At 40.3% G+C, this 21141-nt stretch overlaps 1 protein-coding gene across 4 annotated transcripts in view; it reads right to left on the bottom strand.

Annotated features, from left to right (window-relative positions):
* The window catches only part of DLGAP1 (discs, large (Drosophila) homolog-associated protein 1), a 142082-nt gene that overhangs the window by 61635 nt on the left and 59306 nt on the right, over positions 1-21141 (bottom strand). The window lies entirely within an intron of this gene.

The raw sequence follows: 21141 nt of genomic DNA, 5'->3' as shown, positions 1-21141 counted from the left end.
TTTTAAATCATTGGCTAAATTTTGCCTTCTAACACACACAATCAACTTCCATAGAGTTCTTTTTGAACCTACACACCTGAAACCTGATTTTTTTCACTTGAGACACTGTCTCAATTGTGTGCAGCACGCATTGGTGGAACTCTTAGCTGGAGTAAACCTATGCTGACAATTAGGATTTATATCAATTTTAAGAAGCTGTTTTTCTCACTGCAACACTGCAAGAGCAGCCAACCTCCACCTTGTTACAGCTGTCTCAGTCAGTGGCTAAGGCAGGCTGCTCAAGACAAGAACAAGGCAAAGTAATGTTCTTTCTCCCAGCCATTCTCCCAGCTCCAGTGACATGCAGTTCAGCAATTTCCCTAGTCTGATGTGGTATCCTTCACAATCCCTTAGTGGATTTTATTTCATTTGTTTGTGTCATTGCTTCCTGAACCCATATAGGAACAACAAAACATCTAAATAGTTTTGTGCATTTCAGGAAAACAGTGAATTTTCTTCTCTACCTGTGTGCAATTCAATTTCAGCTTTTTCGGCACACTCACATCAATGTACCACGTGTGTGATTGCCTCCTTGCTTTTTTCTACCTGTAATTGTTCACCTTTCTGCTGATAACACTGACTGATGCAAAGACAGAGGTGTAAACAGAAAGGGGATATTTGCAGATGCAGAAACACTTAAAATGTCTGTCAAATGGAAAAGAACAACACTGATTGGGAAAGAAGTTATGTTTTCCATCCTCCAACTGCACATTGCAAAAGATGCAAAGTTTGTTAAAAAGGACAGCTTTGAAAAAGTAGTTGGCACTTTAATTTTTAAGAGAACTCAATGATGAGATTTTCTGCTATGTAAGTACTTGAAGCTTCCTTTTCAATTTGTCATTAGTAATAAACACACAAGTGTAGAAATGTCAGTCAGGCTTATAGGAACTTAACACTAATATAACTAGAGATAACGCTGCAGAACAACTGGAAGCATACAACAGCAAAGCCCTCTTCGCTCTCTGTCCACAGCTGCATAGAGGGTTAAGCTGCGACAAGTCAGCTGAAGGACTTGTCAGAATTATCATACGGCAACGTATTAATAAGCTGGAATTTGGCCCAAAGAGATGACACAAAGAACATTTTGCTGTGACAGATTTTGCCTGCCATTGGCTTTTTGAAGCTGAAGGCCCATGATGACTTGTTTTTTCCTATGGCTGGGAAGCAGGTGGCCACAGCCTCCAACAGCACCTGTCACTCACCTTCTCAATGCAGCTTCAGCAAGAACTATTAAGACCTTCCTTCTGAATTCAGCGCCAAACAGCCCAAATTTGGAGATCAGGTGGGAGACCTAATGCCAGTAATTCTTCAGCTAGTAGCTCTTCTTCCTATCCTTTTCCCATGCCTGTGACTCCGGCAAAAGACTCAGTCACTTAAAGAGCATCACATACTTAGAGAGCTTCTTAAATTGGTACCAGCCAGATCTTACTTAGCATAGCAGGCTCCTGGGATGTAGAGCTGGGAATCAGCCTGCTGGAAAACCATCTCAGGCTATATGCTTTTGCAATCTGGTGGTAGCAAAAACCAGCAGCATATCTCCTAAGCCTCTTCTTCAGACTGCTGACAGTTCTATGTGTCTAGTATGTAACTGGCATCAGACAAAGGGAGGTAAGCCTATAGAGTCAGAAATAAAAAACACTCACTAAACCAGATGTGACACAGCTATCATAGTTTCCACTTATTTTTGTACATCTTTAATAATTGCCAATCTGAAATGGGATCAGCTGACTGGCTGTAATATATAACAAATATGTTCATCTTTATATATGTCCCTAGTTTCCTTCCCCACATGTACATGTTTGAAAAGCCTCGTGTTTTGCAGCCTTCACCCAAACATCTGCAATCATTTATGGAATAAAACAGTCTGCCATCTCAGCCTAGGTTTTTCACTGCACACTACAACTGATGTGATTTTGGTATTTTGGATTTTCAAAAGAAACAAATAGGTTTCCAGGCAAACCACATCACAGAACATGCCACGGTTATCAGTTCAAAGAGCCTCACTGGCTCAGCAGCTAGTGCTGTGTTTCATCACGTCTTCCTGAGGTCAGGCAGGGAAATGCTAGCCCAGGAAGACACATCTGTGTGTATACAAATAGCTTCAGTCTTCAGTTGTTCTCTCGCTGACTGCCCCCTGAAGTAATCCTCTGCAAAGCACAAGAACTGTCAAGTACAGGCTTGGCCAAGGGTAGACTTCAATATGAATCATGCTACATTCTGGAGCGTGGGTGTTTTGTACGATCATTTTAGGGATGAAGGAAAACAGACTGATTGAAATGGAAATTGTTATTGCACTATCCCATCACCTTACTACGAAAAGGTCCCTCACACTCATTTACAAAAGTGTATTCTGCTTACATTTTGGCTTTCGTCTAGGCCACACCAGAGCTAGAGTGAGAAATAAACTCCCTAATGATCCCAGAGAGTGAAAGCAAGACTGGATTCAGGATGGACCACTTTGACCTTTGCTTCTCCAATTTGGCAAAAGAAGCTAGTTGTATTTTGGGTTCCCAAGAGGACCCAGCATGGATCCAGGCTCCAGTGAGTGACAGGTTAGACTGGACAGAGCAGAGGCAAAGCAGAACTGCCTCTGGGGCTGCTCCCAGCTAACCTGAACATGGTTTCAGTTAGTAGCCTCAGGCAAATCCTAGGCTGATGCCTATGAACTTTTCTGAAGCAAATTCAGCTGCATAAATGAAACTAAGGTGTTGTAGTAAGGGGCAGTGAGATCATGCTAATAGCTCAGCATCGGTAGATACTGATTAAACACATTGCTGACTAATCCTGACAGGCTACCAGTGATAAATTTACATCAGTCTCTACAGACATCCAGTAAACTTTCTAAACAAATATCCTTTACTAAAATGAGAGGAATAAACTGTTCAGGGGACTCAAATGAGTGCTGAGTTTTTTAATACATAAACCCTTTTGAGTAAGACGTTACACTACCTTGATAAATGGGTTTGAACATAGCTGAGCTAGGGAAAATACGGTATAGTAGACACTGTATTTCAGATGAGGTGGAAGGGCTACAGCTTCAGAAGACCACAAACATCAAATGAAGTGGCCTGATACCTTGATGTAAAAACTTAAGTCAGAAATTAAGAAAATGCAAAAGATGGCTGTAAGAGTGACTGAGGAGTTTCACCCTTGGAAATCAGTCCCTGCGTTGTCACTGGAACTACTGTCTGGTGCTTCTTTTCCCTGTTTACAGTCTGACATATGCAGGCACATACTGCTGTGACTAAGATTAATTTTATCATAGGTTATATGCCCTCATGAAAGGGCCTCAAAGAGTGGGGGTTGTTCAAAGTAGACTTTCAAAAGCACAGGTTTCTAAAAATGTGTTCTTAAAGAAGAACTAGATGAGCTTTGCAAGCCGTATTTTCCCAAGGGCAAGCTGACCTTTTTTTCTTTGTTTTTTTATCCCTGAGGTGTGGGACTTCTTTTCACACACATAGATCCTGAAAGATCCAAGTGAGGAATGATTCTTCATGTTACAAATGCCTCCTCTGCTGTCCCTACACGCTGCCTGGCAAAGTCTTCTGAGCTTTAAGGTAACATCACAATGATTACTTTTGAAAGTAAGTCATGCTTGGCATTGCAAATTTTAACTGTTTGTAGTGCTCTGGTTTTACACAAATACGATTGCTCCAATGGTTTCATGGGAACAGGCATGCTTATCTGATGAATAAATATAACATTCATAAGCATGTGGCCTTCCTTCACGTCTGCCTCGTCCAACAATATGGTACTACTATTCCTTTTTGACTCGAGATGTTAGTCAATTTTGGACTAGATGGTTGCTATTGCTAGGAAAGGACTGTGGTGATAGAGTAAGCATCAATCTTTGGATCTTTGTTAACAAAGAATAAAGGGAGTCTGACTTTCTTCAACTCTGGAAGAATCAAAGAGACAAAGATTTCTTTCTTGCAAATCTAAGTGGCTATCAGCACATACTTTAACCAAAAGTAGTCACTCCATATTCCCACCCACCCCCAGTGTCATGCCCTGAGGTTTTCTGTGCTATGTCTAGCATTTTTGATGTACCCATGTGACTTTCTGTTCTTTCTGTCACACACTGATAGGTACAGCTCAACAAATGAATGCCCCAGCTCCTGTGTTTACTATTGCACTTTGGTCTTAAGAGATATTCACCATGTTTTTATGTTTTGGGTGATGACAACATGTTGCTTCAGGTCTATAAAACAACTTGGTTTGGATATCTGTACTAAATGGAGGACAGTTGCTAGACCCACAAGCTCCCATGCAGATTCTCCTCATTCCCCAGCAAGCCAATGTTCTCCAGGCCAACCAGCAGGATTTGTCATAAAAGCTACTTTACAAAAAGTATTATTTCCTTTCACCTCAGTGCTACAATCCTGTTGCAGAAGAAACACCTGCACTGCTCTGGAGTTGTGGCAAGTCACACAGAAATGTTTTAGCTTCACATAGAAAAGTCGCAAGGAAATGTTTAAAAGTCTGTAATGAAAATGTCCCCAGAGAATGGGCTGTTCACAAAGGATCACTTCAACTCCTTTCAGAGCACGTATTAAGGACAAGGTTTGATGGTAGTTGTCTTCAGTGGCAGTACTGATACAGATATCCTAGTCACTTTCTGCCACTTCTGCATCGCTACATCCCCACCTGTACTAAAACAGATCAGTTGGCTGGTGCTGTCAGCCAGATCAGGTACATGATACACATCACTGCTTTTACATTCAGGTTTTTTTCCCTTCTTTTTTCTTCTTCTTCTTTTTTTTTTTTAAAGCCAGATTCACAACACAGCTCCAGAAAATAGCTGTATTAGCAGAGTTGGAGGGAGCAAGAAACTGTGAAATAGGGACAGAGCATCACTTCTGAAGACAATGTGCTATCACTGCAGCCTAACTTTAGGTGCATGGAGAAGCCCCTGTCTTTACACTGCTTATGAGAGCAGCCCAGGGAGATTTATTTTCCTAAGCTGAAGTTGGCCTTTATATATATATATATTTATATATACACACACACATATATATAAGGTCTATATAACCTTTACTTCTCTCCATATTGCAGGAAGATTTCAAATTTGTACACTGATTTTTACCTCAAAATGAGGAGCGATGTACTACCTTGCAACCAAGGAATTAGACCTGAAGTCACAGAGATGCTGATATTTAAACAGATTTACAAAACCAAACCTACTTAAACATCTGGTCTGCGTAGGGGTTTCTGTGAATTTTACCAGACACCTATCCACATCATTAAATACTTAAATACATTTCTCCTCGTCTACATTCACATTGGCGTAATTAAGATGAAGATTTGATTCTAGTTCTCTCAGGGTTCTTTTTTATCTATTGGAAGAAAAGATTTACTGCCTGGATAATTGGTGTATGGTTCTGATTTAATGAATCAATAATTACATACCCACCTCTAATAATGCTCAGATCTTTTAAAAGATCTCTACAATGCAAGTCATTCACCTGAATGTATGAAGCATCTTCTATGTTCACTGTTATAACAATGCCAAGATCCTCTTTTTGTGCTGGTGAGCTCTGTAAAGCTGACACACCTAAGAAGAGAATAGGCTCATCTCCATTAGATTTTACACACCTGCAATAAAACTGTTAAAAAAATTAGTTTTGTTGCAGAATACTTCACCTTGGCAGCATTGTGAAAGCTAGAGGTATACAATTTAACATCGGGCTCAGCCTGGATTTACTTTGATATTTGTCAATGAAAGGGTGATTTTTACAGAATATCCTTTTGAGAACAGAAGAGAACTTTGAAGTCTTCTGCTGAAAAGACAGTGAATTGTGTAATGAGCTGATCCTCGCTTTGTATTCCACAGGTGAAACTTAGTGTAATGGCCGTGGAAAGTTAAGCACTGTGTCAATAATAGAAACTAAAAGCAGTCAGTGCAGAAGCATTAATTACATGTGAGGGAAAAGCAGAGAGTGAGTCTCCACTTTAGTCTGTTGTCTTGGAAGTTCACCAGGAAACTGGAGAAGCTTCCCACCTGCCCCAGCATTGTGTGAACCATAATGGAGTTGGGTCAGTTTGTTTGTTGAAATGTTTTTCTAAAAGATACTGGCCTAGATTCACCTTGGAGCTGTCCGTGTGTTTTCTTTCAGTCAGTTACTGCAAATCGGGCAGTTGCAAGAGTATCTATACGGAGAGCCCAGGGGATTCACTTTTCCTGGTCTAGACCAACTGAGACTTCATGGGCAGAAGAAGGACAGACTTTTAGCAGGCACGGAATACAGGTATAGCTACTGAAAGGGCAGTTCATTTCGGTAAGTAGATAACCCCACTCGCTTCTTTCCTATCTGTGTACCCAGACTTGCTTCCATGGAAAACCAGGGCATCCAGGAAGATGGTTGCATCCTGGTCGCTTTCCAGCATGCAGCACACCTGGGGCACCAGGACTCTGAGGGTCCAAGGACTTTACCAGTTCAGACATAGGCACTCTGACAGAGGGAGGGCACATGCGGATGGACCAGGAGAAGAGACTCATGTAATAAAGGAGTGGAAAAGGTAATTTCTTATTTCCCGCTCATCTGGCTCTGGACACTGAACTGTAAGCCCCTAGTATTGCAAACATTTTAAAAAGTTACTGGATGGTAAGTGGGTGTTAGGTCCTTGGTACAAAGAATCAGTACATTGGAGTCAGCTCTGAAAATCGGTGAAGAATGCAAACTCTTTCAAACGTCCCTAGATCGAATGGTTTCCCCGCTTACGTTTTTGTAGAGCCACGCCGCCTGAACTTTTTTCTTTGGTTAGCAGCCTCAGCCACGGCATTAACCAGTACCGTACCCCGAGCCCGCCCTTTCCCAGCTCTCCAGTAGAACAATAACTCCCTCTGGTGTTTGCCTGCTATTGTTACTGCCTCAGCCGCGGCCCTGGGAAACCCTGCCAGGCGATGTCGGCCCCGCGAACCCCTTTTCCCGGCCGGGCGGCGCCTCACGCGGCGCGCGGGCAGGACGGTGTGCGCCCCGCAGGCGCGCGCCCGCCCGCCCCGGGGCCCCACGGCTGCAGGTGACGGGCACCGCGTCACGCCAAGCGGACTGCCAAACTCTGCGGCCGCCGCCGCCGAGCGGCTCGCGGTGGGTGCCAAAGACTCGTTGACGCGCTCCCTCCGTTTATTTAATTACACGAACAGTAGGCTTGTTGCAATGCGCCTGGACGCTTTACTGATGAACGCTGGAACTTCCCAGCCCAGCCCTGAGAGAGTCAGGATACGTACAGGGCTTTGTCAAGTGGTTGGATGATAGTTCAGAGTTGACGAATTACTGTGTCCCAATTGCTCTCGGGACGGACAATGAGGAACTGTCATTCAGCTACAAACTTATTTACAGGAACGCTGTCACAGCTTCAAGGCTCAAATCTGACCTACGAGTGAGTTTCAAGCTGTATCTGCAGGCAGAGGAAGCAAAATGAGATGCAAGAGAATTAAGCTCCTGTCCTTCAGGCTAGACCTTACCTAGCTATTGCCATAGTAATGGTGATTGTCAAATTTTTAAATCTAAAATTTGCAGGAAAATCTAAACCTTCCGTGTTAAATATATATCACACAATCGTTTATGAGTAAACACCCCAAAAATTTTCTTTTTCCAGATTTTTGCTGTAATCAGATGATGAAAGAAAACACATCTGCAAGACAAGATGAAGGAAACTAAATGTTTGGGATACTAATTTTGCCAAACAGGCTATTTTGCTGAGCTGTTGAATAGAAATTCCTTCCAAAGCATCATTCGATCATTCAGCTGCGTGATCTCTCCAAACAGCCCACAGGCTTTTTCTGTTTGACCTAAATGTCTGGAGTTTTGGGTTTTTTTTGTTTTCTTCAGCATATCACTGAATGGGAAACTGTAAGCTGATTACTGTTGCTGTTAATTCACTTCTGGGTGCAAATATCTTTGCGTATTTCAAACACTGGCATATAAAGCTGAGATCAGAAAAGTTAAAGAGCTTGAAAGCTCATACTAAATCCTGACTGTCTGTCTCCCTGGCCAATGCCTCGTATTATGCAAAGCGTTTAACCATACTACACCTTTGATGTAAAACAACTCCCCTTTAATGTGCTGTAATCTCTTATTCCCTTTGTCTCTCAACTAATAATCCTCTTGCACATGGTAATCCACAAAATCACATATGCTCTTTAAAGCTTTTCTTTTGGAAATTATTCATATCCATTTTCTGGGCACTGGCAACTAAGTATTACAGAAAAACTCATTCTTCTGTCTTTGACCAAGACAGTCCGGATTTTTTGTATTCCACCATTCACTGCTTGGCTGGAACTGGGTCAACAAAATGAGTAAACAATTTCTACTTGTCCAGCAGAAAGGTAGTGTGCCTACTTTTTGTTTGGTCAAGGCAGATGCACAACATGTCTGGGAGAGTTAACAGCAAACAAGAAAAATGACATTTTCTATTTGGGTTGTAAAACAGAGAATTAGATTTAGTTGTCTAGAACGATTTAAAAACATGTCCTCCTGGACTACTAAAACAAGCTAGTAAAAGAAAAATTCCCACCTCAGCAGTAATAATCAAGCCCCCTAGCACTGGCACCTGGACATTTACAGGTGTGCTACCAGCTACTCGAAGTTTCATTATTGCACAATTAAATGTTTTTAGATATTGCCATCTTAAGTCAGAGGTAAAGGTTGGGACTAGAGTTAATTCATCAGATCAGCATGTTTATTTAAACGATCTAATCATGACAACTCGTGATAACACGAGTCTCATCAGGTCAAATGTAAGATCCTAAATGACATAAACTGCATTAATTCCAGGACATAATGAATATTAGCCTAAGAGTTCAAAAAAATCTTTTTATTTGCTGACAAACATGCACATTGCCGTAAGTAATTTGTAGCAAGGTGGGAGGAGTGCTGAGGTACAGCTTCCAATGATACAGCACAACCTGCTGATCAGAGCTTCTCACCTTGCCTGTCCAAGCCTGGCCACCTTGACTCACTCCCCAAGAGATCAAGCACAGAAATTTCTCCAGGTTTCCTTTTTAAGGAAGGCAGGGTCTGCTGCCAGCAGGACAGATCCTGGTTGTACTGCTGAGGTCTAGGGGTGTTTTATTCCTCTGCCCTTGTTGGGAGGTGCTTCCCACTGTCCTTGGGCATGGGGACCACCCAGCCACAACCCCTCTGCGTCAGTCTGTCCTACACAGCCACGTTGTCCTCCCCTCTCCTGGGCCAGTGGGCAAAGCGAGGAAGCAGCCGTGGGCTCTGGGTCAACTGCTGACTCACGGCAGCTGCCCTGGGGATGATGGATAAATACACCTGAACTAAATAAATAGTACAGCTCTCTGGCATCCTGAGTTAATGTTTCACAGTGTTCATCATTTAATCTGGTGACTACAAGGGGCTTAAAGTTTCTCCCAAAGTTCTGTGAGACTCTCATCTCCATACAAAATCAAAATTACTTTGCTCTTACTTCATTCAGATTATAATCTACACCTCATGAGTCACAAACTAGAATGCAAACTCCCCAGTTTTGAGAGTTTGAGGGAAGGGATCTTGATGGTCTGTCAGCCCAAGCAGCTTTGAACCTTGTTGGAGGTTTAGGGATGCCCTGCAGACCTGCAGGTCCCTGTTTGGAGTGAATTGCGGTAACACATGTGTCATAGCTCCAAGATTGCCATCCAGGCATAACAAAACCAATAAATAGTACTGATAAACACTCCAAGCTGAAGTGGGCTGCACGTGGGAATCAGGCAGTACTATTTCTAAAAGAAAGGCAGGAAATTAGGCTCTCTTATGCCATTTCAAATGTTTACAGTAAATCAGCAAAATTAATGGTTCTAGCAGAGAGAAACTCTACTCTCACTGAGAAATTCACTGTACTCCAGGCAAACTAGCCAAATATTAATTTCCTTACAGCTGTTTTCACCATTTATTTCCTTGATTTGCCAAAATTAAGTCAGCTGAATTTTCTCATGAGTGCAAACATTTGTGTGGCAAAAAATAAGAAGCTCAAGGATTTAATCCATTTTTGGGAAATAAAGTTAACTTATCAACTGTAAGTGCTAATCTTCCTACCTCACATGAAAGTCCAGAAACTCCAGATATATATGGACTACTTGGGTAACTTGACTGTTTGCATGAAGATTTAGATTCTAAACATTGAAGGCAAACACCTGTCAAAAGGAACCAATTTTAATTTGGTGAGCAGAAAAAAGTGAGGTAAAACACCAAGGTTACAAGCAAGACCCCTAGGAAGACGCTAAACAAAATTTTTCATGCAGATGCATCAATGCATATAAAAAAGAAGTAACCTCATCTCCTCCATTCCTCTCACTAAGGAGGATTATAAGTCCAGCTATCACAGGGAGCATGCTTGTTCTTTTTAGTCCTCATCTAGGCGATGACAAGCAACTCTAGTTTGCCAAAGCTTAATTAAGTAATCGCTTTGCCAAACTTTGTTAGCAGTGTATTGATTAGAAAAACACAGCTTTTAAATTGTTGTGAAATATGAATGAAATATGTTGCCTTGTTCAGTTTCTGAACTTTTAAAATCAGTGTAATCATTTCTAAACCACTGCTTTAATGTTTGTTGATTGAAAAACAAATTATTGAGGTAAAAGCTAATAGTTATAATTAATACAATTTTTCTTTCATCTTATTTCTTAATTGAAATGAGATTAAATGAACAAGAATTAAAATAGAAGCCAATGGAAACCCACTGCATACCATGAGGAGAAGAAAAATTTAGTATTCAGATGAGAAGCTTAATGTTATCAGCATTTACAAGACTGGAATCAGTGTCCAGATTAAAATTCAGGCGCTAATTCCCTTTTTATTTCAGCTTTCTCATCAGTGATAGAGGGCTAATAATCCTTACTTTTCTCATTCATGGATTGTTTCAAGGATGAAAAATACAATGTCAATGTTGAGTATTATCGTACTTAGTTTTAAAACTGTGAATGAAATCATGAAGATATAGCATAAAAGTAAAGAAATAAGGTACTTGAAACCATAAATACACAACACTGAATTTGTCAGAAAATAATAACAGCCTGATGAGGAAAAGAAATTAATCTTTTTTTCTTCAGTGGCAAAGAAACAAAATTTCAGAAATGACCATATGACTTTTTTCCCACATATTTCCCACTAAACAGGTCCATTCTGAAAATGTTTATGGAGTAATTTTTGAGAGTTAAACCTATTACAGGTACGACTATCTTTTGATGTAAGTATGGGTAGAGTCTAAGATTTTCACTTTATAGAAAAGTGGCTCTACAGACAAAGAACAGGAGTGGGGAACTAGTAAAATGTTGTAGTTAAGTGGGTTCCAAAACCCCTAGTGATACATAAAAAAAGAAACTACAAAGCCCTATTTAATTACCTAACTCTATTAAAAAAAATTAACCCCTCCCACTTGGAGAATTCATGGAGAACATAAATGGCTTAATGGCGTAACTAACTACAGAAGGAAAAAAAATCTCCTTAAAATATTAAAATTAATGCCAGCAAGTCATTCATCAGAGTTTAAGATAACATATGACACGCATAATCAGCTTATTATTTTTCCAGGCAGTCAGCAGAACAAGATGAATGACAAACCTTACAAGTTATAGCAATTTGTCAGTTGCTTGTAAACTAATTTAGCTATATTGCCTTAAAAAGTGTGTTGCTATACATCAGGTAATGGTCTGACTCCCTTTTTCACATCATGGACATCACCTGGATACCTCTTCTCTACAGTGGATTTTCAGGACTCACTCCACTGATAAACATGGGAGTGAAATGCTCTGGAAAATTTGGCCCTGTAACTTTTTTACTCCTAATCTCCGCAAAACTTCACACCAACAAGCACCTGCTTATCATGCAGTGTTACTTCGTGGACATTGGCGTGTTTCCTTTCAGAAGAGACAGTCAAAACCCAAGTCTTACATTTACATTTGTAGACTGCAACACAGAAATTTCAACCCACTTTATGCTTCTAGGCATTTCTAAATCAATACGAAGGCTTAAGCTCCAATGCGATTTTTGGTATAAATTCATTTGTTTGGGTTGCAGGACCAGGAACTGATTTAGTTACTCTTTCAAAAACAAACTCAAAGTAATTTTATACTCCTTTCTAAAAAATCTTCAGGAGCAATTAAGTGAATCTGGGATACAACATGGATAACATATGGCAAGGTGTCTGCAAAGGTCTACCTTTGCACATTGTTATTTGCTATGGAGAAGTGTCAATGCTTTTTATGACCTGAGGATCCATCTGTATACTGTGTAACGTGAGGCTGAGACCAAAACAACAGAATTTTAAAAGCGACTGTAAAATTATCAGGTTTTGCATGCTGACATACTTACCTGCATGGTGCTACACTGTTCTGTTCTGACTGATTAAAAGCTGGAATAATTTTAATATGAACCAACATGACGTCAAAAGTACCACACTATGATACCATAAGTGTGCTGTGTTTTTCTGTAGAAAATGAATCCTTTATTAATTACATTTATGGTTAATATGACAGTTATCTGAAGAAAAATAGTTTAATGTTAGGCATTGGTCTAGATGTTCAATTTCCACAGAAAAACAAGGAAGAACGTATGATACCATTTGGCTGTCATAAAATCCATGAAGATGTCACCCTTTGTCATTTCAAAGTAGCTTTAAAACCCTCAGTTAAGACATGCAGGTCTATCATTATGTCAAATCCCAAGCTTTTAACACCAAAACACATGAGTAGTGTTGTCAGATCTGTCAAAACTCCACAACTTTGGCAAATACTAAATGCAGTAGCACCGACTTGGATGTCGGCAGCTGGTCGGCTCTAGCAGGGCCCACTGCGGGCCCGGGTCTGGATGCCTCTCTGGGAGGGCTCCAGGGCTCCCTGCCTCCCTCTGCTCCCAGCAGTCCCCTGGGGCGACCTTCTGAGCTTTCACCTTCTCTAAAAAACCCTGGGTGAGCTTGAGCACAGGGCGAGCTTTCTCGATGATGGAGGGACAGTGAGGGGGATTTAACAGGTGGCTGGCTACTTGACTTTCTGTTTAATTGACCATCTTAATGCTGCTGAGATCAAATTATATTGTTTACAGTGTGTTATGAGACACTACTTCGGATGGGGTATTTTTCATTATTATTGAAATCAAGTAACTGAATGCAAAGGGCAGCTGTGCAAGAAACATATTTTGTAGACAACACCGTACTGTATTACATTACACTACCAAAAGCACACAACGAATGTCAGAAGGTGTAAGTTTTCACTGGCCCAAGTCTTCTGTAGCTGCATCTTTCCGAATGAAGACATACTATGAGAACAACTAGAAAATATTTTAGAGTTTCAGTTTTCAAAGAATGATTTCTTGTATAGTTGCTATGTGCCCAACTCTATATGTCTCAAGGTTTGAAATCATAAAACCAAATATATGTATAAAACTTATGAAAGCTTTTCATGCCAGAAATTGATAATTTAAACTTTGATACATCAGGTCCTTACAGGATTTGAAAGAAGCAGCTGCATGGAACAATTAGGCAGCTGGAGATCAACCCTCTGCAGTGATATAAAGCTCCAGTTTCTGAGCTTGCAGGGATATGAGATATCAGATTTTAAGTAGTGACGTCTTAACATGCAGAAGAGCTGTCACTGCTGTTTTCGGTTTGAAGAAGGGAAATTATTTCTGGGGGTAAAGCCAAATTTAAAGAGGAAGCATTTGGGGAGTGTATTAAGGCTAAAGCTGGAAACTTTGAAATGGCAAACATGTTTGAAACAGCATAGTGTAAGTCTTCCTTTTAAACATTAATTATCACTACATTTACTTTTTCCGAAATACTTGATTTTTAGTCTTGTTTACAATGTCTTCTAGTGCATTTGTGTGTGATAACTCTTACAACCCTAAGGCAAAATGGTAACAGCCTATGGGATCACTTCATTCCAGCATTTTTCAGTCTCTGCAAATTTATTTTTAATAATAGCTTTTTATATTTGTAAATTTATTAAGATGATTCATCAGATCTGTAGACCCTTAAATACTGCATGGAAAGCATACAAAAGTGCTCTATATATACTGACACTGAATTCTGCAAAAACTGGGGGACATCTCTCAGAGCTAGCCAGGTACTATACTAAAGGATCCCCAGCAGTGCTTAGCTCCATTTGCATCTTCTGCCTGTAAAAGAACTCCATATGATAATCGAAATGACTTAGAGTCTCATTATGAACATGAATGGTTACAAAAACCATATACTGGAGATCCCAGGGGAAAACACACCCATGCAGGGTCATAAGCTACAATTTAAACTAAATTCAAGTTGGGGAGAAATCAGAGGACAGAAGATTAGTTATAAAGTGTATGTTATGTATTTTTCTATATAATCAATATAGCCATACATCTGCACATAACACATAAGCTTTCCTAGTGGATGCTGGAACAACAATAAATGCCCTGTACTCAAAATGTAAAAATTTACAGCCTTTATAAGCCTTAATTTAGCCCTGTTGCCTATTTCTTCACAAAATGGCTACTAATTCAGTACACAGAAAAAGCAGTGCTCATCTGATCAGCAACTCTGCCATACACTGGGTTTTCCTTATTGTTCAATGTGCAGTCCCATCATAGGTCTACTAAACACAGCTCATGCTACACCTGAAAGACAGAATTGCTATTTCCTTGGTGGGTAATCTTTTATTTAAAAAAAAAAAAAAAAAAAAAAAAAAAGATTTATTTTAAAATCACCCTTCTGAGGAAAAAAGAGGTTATTTACACCCATTTCAGAGGTGGGGAAATGAGAAGCAGAATAGTTAAATTTAAGATTACCTACAATTCTGGGTGCCCAGTCTGAGATGCTGTCTAATTTTCCAGATTGCATCACCTCCTATATGCAAGGGAGAGCTCCCTGTGACTTCAGTTCTACCTCGGCACTTCCACCAATCAAGTCTGCATCTCCAGCCAGAGACCTATGAAACAATAAGCCTAAAGTAGGCAGGCAGACATGTCCCTGCCCATGGCAGGGGAGTTGGGGACTAGCTGGTCTTTAAAGGTCCCTTCCAACCTGAACCATTCTCTGATTCTGTGATTCTATGACATCTGCAGGAAATGACTTATTTAACATCACACAGGAGCTTTGTGTCAGAAGTGGGGCAGAATCCAGCTCTCCGGAAGCTTTCCATGGATTTAACTGTGACCCCATCCTTTTTATCACTGCAGTTCCCCAGTCTCATTTGGTACACACCTTCTCGCTTCTGCAACAAATGAATCTTAGGCTCAGAGGACAACAGCTTCCCTTATTTCTTATTCCTAGATAACCCCGGATTATCTTCTGAGCAGAGTCCAGTCTGTTCCCCACAGGAGGCAGACAGACACCTTCAGGAAAACATAGTTATCCTTGTAATTAAGGATTGTGACATAACAATAGGTGCCCAATGGAGCCAAAATAAGATTGTGCATGTAAGTTTAAGTCTAGGGTTTTCTAGGCATGTTCTTTTAAAGTAATTTTGGGTGTATAATTTCCTGTGCTTATAGAAAAGCAATGAGAAAACAAAGTAAAAGAGAAATTTCTATTGTGAAGCATTATATTGAAAATCATGAGCATCATTAAATGAGACTGAAATCCACCTCACTGCTGGCTGAAGCACCAGGGGTAACAGATAGCAGGGGCTACCATGCTCCAGGTGGACATGGAGGGGAGACACACATGCCTGTGGGCATTTACAGATGAAGAAGAAAGGGAAACCTCAGGAACCTGGCCCAGACTCTGAAGGTGAGCATGGCATGCAGGAATATGCATTTCCACTTCTCCTCACCTAGCCTGCACCTTTCTCTGCCCTTTCATCCAACTTGTTCCCATTTCTCTCTCTTTCTCCAGCCACTCCATGCAATCCCAGCTCACCCTTCTGTTCCAGCAGTTATTACTCTGGCATCTTCCCCCAGTCTGGACACTCCCTTGCCATCCAAGCCACAGTCTTCCCTCCAACAGTCCCAGCCACCGCTCTCTGCCTCTGGTTTCAGGCTCCTTAGCAGTTCCTCACTCCCAGGTTCTTCATCAAAATGTTGATCAGCCTTTTTTATTTCTGTGCTGTCTTGTTGAGTCACTTTGAGTTTTCTGTATTTTAAAACCCAACTACTTCCAGTTCAAGTCTAGTAAAACTTATCAAGTTCAAAAAGGTTTCCTGGGTCTTTTTGGGAAACTCACTATAAGGAATAGGCTGAATGTGATCTACCTCAAAACATCAACAGACTTGAGGTCTTGTCCCAGCTGGTCCCAGCTGAATCTCCCTCTGACAATGGTGAGTCCTCTTAGAGATTGCAGTTTAACACTTTTCCTCCTGTGGCTTGCCACCTAAGTCTTCTTACCTTGCCCATCACCACCCTCCTAATTTTTAGTCCCAGGCTTACCACAGTGCCATTCTGGCTCCTCATCCATCTCAGAGTCATCAGCAGTTTATAGGTATCCTATGAGGTGACTGCTTTGTCTTCTTGACATTTGCTCTTGCAGCTCCCCAAGGGAATTTGCTTAGGCAAACACTTGGCCCTGGGGTTGAACATCTGACTTCCAAGGTTTCATGCGAAAATGTCAACATGTTTTTTTTTATACAAAGTACCTTGCCATGGTGTGGTGCTTCATGGTTTCTTTCACCCTCAGCATGTGAGAAAGATTTAGCTTTGGAAAGAAGACCATCTTGTTGAACATGTCATGCATTATCTTTCTTTTTTAAAGACGACCATCTTAAAGACAGTGTTTACATTCTGCTTTAGTCTCTTTACTAGGCAACAATGCTTGCTACAAAATGACTTTAAGGGAACCAGGCATCCATACATTAAGTGAAGATCTCTGGAAGAAATCATTAGCTATTTGCTTTATGTGATTCCCTTTGTTCCAACATGAGCATATATGCATAAATAAAACCAGTTGTCCTCAGGTCTTGCAAAAGTGATCTCCATCTGTGTCAATGTGAAAGGCCAGAGAGCTGCAGCACTGCTTGGTACAGCTTACTTGCTGATGCTAGTGAAGAACAATCATGTCAGAGGAGGAAGCAGCCACATCTCATTTTTGTCATTGGTCTGTTGGAAAGCTATGACCCACATTTGCAGTTACCTCCAAGAAAGTTCTCATTTATTCATTTTCAGTTTGAAATGATCCTTTATCAAAAGCACAAGCAGGTATCCTTCAGGGGAATGTGAATTCATACTGCAACTTTCTGCCTGGGTCAAATTTGTGCCCTAAATTAGGGGTAGAAGCAATGGAACTTATTGATGCAAGTAATGTAAACAGGAAAATCCATTTTAAAATCTTTCAAGATTGAATAAAACTGACAAACTAAAAATTAACAAAACCAAGGCACAACAGCAGCTTTCAAGAAAATAAGCATTGTTTAGTAATAAATTTGCAAACCTCTGCAATAGAACAGGCATGTTTCAAGTACAGCACCTGTTGAAGTATTTTATTAGCCTTCCAAATCAAACCCATCATTTCACATTCCTTGTTTGCAGGATCAGATGTCTGCCTCCTTGGAAGCAGGAGTTGCAACAGATAATGCCCTCTGTTACACTTTCAACAGCGCTTGCTAGCTGTTACTTTCTAAGCATGTCTTTCTGTTTTTCTAAATGTTGTGAGAATAGTTTTCATTTTTGCAAATGAGGGGAATGACAGTACCATGGCAGCTGCACTATTTCCAGAAAAGTGAAAGACAAAGGGCATGCTGGCGAGGTTCATGCTGTGCTCCAGTTCACACCCAGGTGAACTTCACTCCTTGGAACTGTCTGTCCTCAGCACTCACTGCAGCTGTGAAATTCGGAGCTGCGCCTTGGCTGCTGCTAGCTACAGCATGGCACTGTCACACATCACAGCCTGTCAAGCATGCTGGCTATAAACGATCTAGCACTAAGCACACCTGCACCATTTTGGTGTGATTTCACAGATATCCTCAACTTCAAAAGACATGAAATAATGGACTTAATTCTGACATCCAAAGAAGATAATCTAGCATGAATTTATTTCAGGTCAATATTCACTTCAGCTACAGAAACAGTGTTGCCTTCAGTGTTCAATAAGAATTTTTAACATTTCAGTTATGATATATAAAAAGAAAAAAATTAATTAGCTCATAACTTTTCAGATATCTGAACTAGACTTAATTCATACTACTGCTGTTATTATCAACCTTATTTTTATAAAGGGAATTTTATTTAGTTTAAACCTAGTTAACAGTTTTGTATCTTGTGCTGGAGTAGATCCTTATGGCCAATTCTGACCCATTAATGAGATGAGGGCTCCCTGAAGGCATCAAATGAAATAAATCAGCAATGCATATGCAGTTATTAAAAAACTTGACCCTGTGCCACACAGTCCATGCATCTGAATGAAATACAGGCCTTACTTTTGCCCATAAATTTTACATTTCTAAATCTGTAAGTTGAAAGAACACAATATACTGTAATTGTACTGTATTTGTAACAACTTGTTCAAAAAGAGATTTTTGTAAAAGAACAGTCATGAAGTGGAATTGAGCCAGTCAGATTACTGGCAAAGCTTCCTGCTGAATATGATTAGATAAAGGGAAAATGGAGACGGGAGAAAATTGATCCTCTCAGCAGAATTTGCCATAATTATATGCAGGATGAGGAATTAACTGTTATTCTACTGTTAAATTCCTCAAGTGGCCAGAAGGAACACTCTTGCATAATCTGCTTTTTTGATCTAGTCCATGCAAAATGAAGATCCTGCTAAGAAAAATGGAGATGTGGCCGATCAAGTTCTATAAACCTGGTAATTTTTCTCCCTAAAGGTTAGACAGTGGAAGGATGTATTGGGATTGCCTTACCAGCACTTCTCCAATAGCGCACTAGCTTCTGTTTAACACAAGTTTTCATTTCAAGAAGTAAAATCATTGAATTTCACACATGCATTCATCTCTGGCAAGTTGCAATACAAAGAGCCTCTAAATCTCAAATGCTATTCTTGTAAGACAACCTCTTTGCAACGGTTCATTGCTAGCATGACCTGAACCCTGTCCCGTTGCAAGAGCAATCACATTGTGAATCAAATTTTTGTTTTTACTAACATAAACGGACTTCTCTGACTGGGAGCTTCTGTTTATGCAAGGAACTCATGGCTTGCAGTGCAGCTTTCTCATTGCTACCTAATTCAAGTGGAGACGGTACTAATAAGATGAAATAATAATTCGGAGAAGATATAAATGACTCATTAACACCAACAGGGAACAGGCTATGTCGTCTAACGAGAAGGGTGGATTGCCCTTAATGTTACTGAGTGCAGTAAAATAGCAACAATGAAATTGTGATAGGCCGGCATTGCTGGCCCACAGGCTAACAGCTAAGTTAGGGAACAGAGGAACCATGAGCACAGCTATACAAGTCGAAAACTTCTCAGTGCTTCTCCTTTCCAAAAATCAGAAACTGTTGTATAATTATTCAAATTAGCAACATGAAATGGCATCAAAGGAAAAGGAAACAAAAGCAAGAAGCTATGAAAAGGGACAGCTTGTCTGAAAGATAATTATATACGGTTAAAAAGAGTAAGAAAAAAAGCACTGTGTTTAGTATGCCTCTACATTAGCAATGATCTTTCCTTAAATGCAGTCTGCTCTACTAAGTCTCCTCATCTCTTTTATTATAGATGTTGCAAACATTATGGTTTTATAGTTCACGACTGGGTGGGTGATCTTAGCTGCAATATTACTACAAGCCACCTATATCTAGTCTGCTGAGATGGCCTCACTGTAATTCTAACTGCTAAAATAATCACTAATTAAAACATGAAAAGAAGAAAAAAGAAAATCTGATTTACTAGTAGGGGCCCAGAAAAATCTCCCAAGTTGTCAGAGCTGTAACACTGTCATCTCCTCTTCGCTTCCTGCAGCATCCCATGTAACCCATTCCCTTTCTTCAGCCAGGAATGACACTTGTCTGCTGGAGCTGCCCAGTTTGTCCAACAGCACATTTGACTGTGAATGTAGCTTCCCCTTCATGCTAGCCAGAAGTGTGTAACTGGGAGAAACCAGAAAATTAACATATAGGCAAAATTTAGAGGAAATGACTGTTAGAGCCTTGAGTGATTAATATGTACATGCCCAGTGGGGAGAGTTGCAGACTAGTAGCATTATGCAATAATGCTTTTAGCAGCTTTAAAATACGACTTTAACAGATACTATTCCAGAGAAAGTAGCTGTATTCAAGAGGTAGCTGTAGAGGTGGAAATTCAATTAAAGGCCTTGAGACAACAATAGCTCTAGCTATATATACGCCACAACCGATGTGCAAAGGGCAACTGGGACACTCTCTGGGAGTTCTTCCCTAGAAATGCCTTTATTTATTCTGTACATACCACTGGCCCAGATGCAGCAAATACTTTTATGCCATATAATTTTTGAATATTCTAATTTACATCTTTATGATGGAGGCAGATAGCAGCACATCTTTAGAGTTTGTCTCAGAATATACAGTTACGCACTACTGGATGGTAGTTCCTCAATTTTTGTGAAAATGCCACTTGAAAAGTCTGTTGTCTGACTGCTGGAGGTGTTGCTGGCTGACAAACTAGAAGATACCTACATTTTTCGTAGGCAGGAAAAGGTGAAAGATAAAAATCTATGGGACAAAAATAAGTATGGATACATTGATTTTCTCCAAAGCAGTATTATAGAATGGTTGGAGAGGCATTATCTGTAAAAATCAGAATAAATGGCCTAGGAAAAATGGTGACTGACATGAATATCATGAGGTCACCAGATACAGTTTACTAAACAGCAGTTTTTATTGAGTAAATGAGCTATCCCATTAGCTTCAGCTTGTCCCCAAACAAATCTTCATTAACTAACCACTTCCACCAAGCATGGCAAACAGCTCAGGCTTGATTATTGTGGGGAGTCATCAGGCACCTAGCCAGAGAAATCACAGTGTAAATACAAGTCTAGGCGAAGACATGCCAGTTGCCTTCAACATCACCAAGTATTAAACTATGGATTCAACGGAGATAGAATTGGAAATCTGCAGTGAGAGTAAAGATGAATCAAAGTGCATGACATTAAAAGTTCTTTACAAAAACACATTTTAAGCAGACAAACTGATAAGAATCAGCAAAGCAGCTGAAGTGAATAGTGGGAAGCTGACTGTCAGATGACTTGTGCATTGGCAGCACATG

Source organism: Haliaeetus leucocephalus, unplaced genomic scaffold (genome assembly GCF_000737465.1).
Source record: "Haliaeetus leucocephalus isolate CR32 unplaced genomic scaffold, Haliaeetus_leucocephalus-4.0 Scaffold1007, whole genome shotgun sequence".
In the NCBI taxonomy this organism is placed as follows: Eukaryota; Metazoa; Chordata; class Aves; order Accipitriformes; family Accipitridae; genus Haliaeetus; species Haliaeetus leucocephalus.
The sequence above is the reverse complement of the archived record's forward strand: the minus strand, read 5'-3'. Positions and strand labels throughout refer to the sequence as shown.